Raw genomic sequence first — 2651 nt, forward strand, 5'->3', positions numbered from 1 at the left:
GTGACTGTAAATGAGGGAAACCTCAGTTGCCTTTTGAGTTTAAATAAAGGTTTGAAATTCAATGAAATGGGTTACAGTCATATGGAACAGCTGAAGTTTAATTCTGACCAATTGAACTGTGAAGTAATGTCATTCAACTCTTTTTTTGACAGGTTGACTGACACCTCGACTACATCCAAGGAAGAGTGGTGTCTGGAACCAACATTTGGCCGCGACCCGGCTAGTTCCATTGTGATGGCCAGCTGAATTGGGTTAACCAGTAACATTAGCTCAGCTCACCATGGGCATTTATCTTTGTACCAGAGGGGCCTACGGCGTGTGGGGGGGGGGGGGGGGGGGGGCGTGGTAGTAGAATAGCGGTAATTCTGTCTGTGTTTTGCCTGACGGCAATCGGTGACACCAATACTAGTGTTACGCTAATACAAAGGAGAGTCAAGTGTGGCAGGACAGACAGACACAGGAGACAGATGTTGTGGAATATTTAAAATGAGCCATCGACAGTGAACTGTATAGAAATAAGATCGAGTCATTTGTTTATAAAAAACATAGAACATGGTTTAATATCTGTGCTTCCACAGAGATCAGTTCATAGAGAGACACAACATGTTACACACACGAGCGTCTGACCAAAAAGTGACCAAGAGGTCTGGTCAGTCGTACATTTAATACACAATTGAAAGACGTAACGCTAGACATTCAGATATGACAGAAAGGTAAACAAAATGGGCCCAGTTAGGGAAATCAAATAACAAGACTTTGTTATGGCTTTAACATAGGAGAGAAACAGCCTTGGCTAACAGCTCCACTGCTCCCACACTTAAAGGGACAGTCGAATACGTATATAGCCTATAGTGTCAGACTAGTTCACTAGTTGGTCACATTACTAGTCAAGCTGTACAGAGATAGAATATGTATTTTACATTCACATTTACATTTAGTCATTTAGCTGAACGTTTTTATCCAAAGCGACTTACAAGTTCTGTACGACAGGTCATCAGGAAGGATACAACTCTATCAGCTGAGTAACAATATTCATCAAAGTGTTGCGTGTTACAGTGTAGGTTAGTTTATTAGGACAAGTGCATGACAGTAAGGTTAGAATTATTATAATTTTTTATTTTATTTTATTTTATTTTATTTTTTTCAGATAATTTCAGATAATTTTAACACAGATGCATAGAGACATAGATAACATTACCATAACACAGATGGAATACAATAATGCTATTTAATGAATAAAGACAAGTAAATTAAATCATGGAACGTACTAAACTAACAGGGCCTAAGTGGGGGAAGTGTATGTGTATGCCCACGATCCAAGTGAATGAGATGTGTGTGTTTCAATTATACTATGTGTATGGATGGGTGCGTGTGTCTAGCGTGCAAAAACTCATGTGGTGTTGAATGTAAATGTGATAGACTGTTGTTTTCATGTGCGTGTGTACTAACCAGTCCAAGGGAGCGAGTATGAGTGGGAAATTAACGGGGAGCGACGCGGGGAATTCCGGGGTGCGGATACGGTTCCTTGATGGGGAGAGGGGAGAAGACAACGAGCGTTAGTCCAAGAACGAGACACGGGGAAAAGCAAACAACGGAAAACAGAAATAATCAAACACGAGAGAAACATATGATAAGACTTGAAGAGACGTTTTGTTACACTAACCCACAATGGTCAGTACGATCAAGCACTGAGAGATGAGTTGTCAGGTGTTTTATGCAGCAGGTGTCTCTGCCTCAGGACATGTCCAGCTGCTCCGCATTGAGCTTGATTAGCCTCCTCGGGAAGTGACGAGGTGGAAGCCACAACAACTAGCGCTATTACTAACAATTACTAACCCGCGCTGCTCAGATAGTGAGTGCGGTCTCAGGCCAGGGTTGCATTCTGGGACAGCCCAATGGTCCCACAGCCCTATGTTCCCACAGCCCAATGGTCCCACAGCCTCTATGTTCCCACAGCCTCTATGTTCCCACAGCCCTATGTTCCCACAGCCCAATGGTCCCACAGCCCTATGTTCCCACAGCCCTATGTTCCCTCAGCCATATATGTTCCCACAGCCCTATGTTCCCACAGCCCTATGTTCCCTCAGCCATATATGTTCCCAAATCAAATCAAATCAAATCAAATTTATTTATAAGGCCCGACAACACACGTTAATGTCCCCATGGGCCGTACATGTCTTCTTTAAACAAGTCAAGAAGAAAACATAACAATAAGTCAAGAACAGAACAAGAACACCATAAGGTCCAACAAATTAAAAATAAATGCAAATAAATGAAAGAATGCAAGCACTCCCAGCCATACCCCACGCGAAGGTAAGGAAAAACTCACTAAAACCTAACAATAGGAAAAAATGCTCCACAATGGTCCCACAGCCCTATGTTCCCACAGCCCTATGTTCCCACATCCCTGTGTTCCCACAGCCCTATGTTCCCACATCCCTGTGTTCCCACAGCCCTATGTTCCCACATCCCTGTGTTCCTACAGCCCTATGTTCCCACAGCCCTATGTTCCCACAGCCCTATGTTCTTACAGCACTATGTTCCCACAGCCCTATGTTCCCACAGCCCCATGTTCCTACAGCCCTATGTTCCCACATTTCTAAGATCTTTCTCAAAATCAGGCCCTATGTTCCCACAGCCCAATGTTCCCA

The sequence above is a fragment of the Notolepis coatsorum genome (genome assembly GCF_963971535.1).
Source record: "Notolepis coatsorum genome assembly, chromosome: 1".
NCBI classification, from domain to species: Eukaryota; Metazoa; Chordata; class Actinopteri; order Aulopiformes; family Paralepididae; genus Notolepis; species Notolepis coatsorum.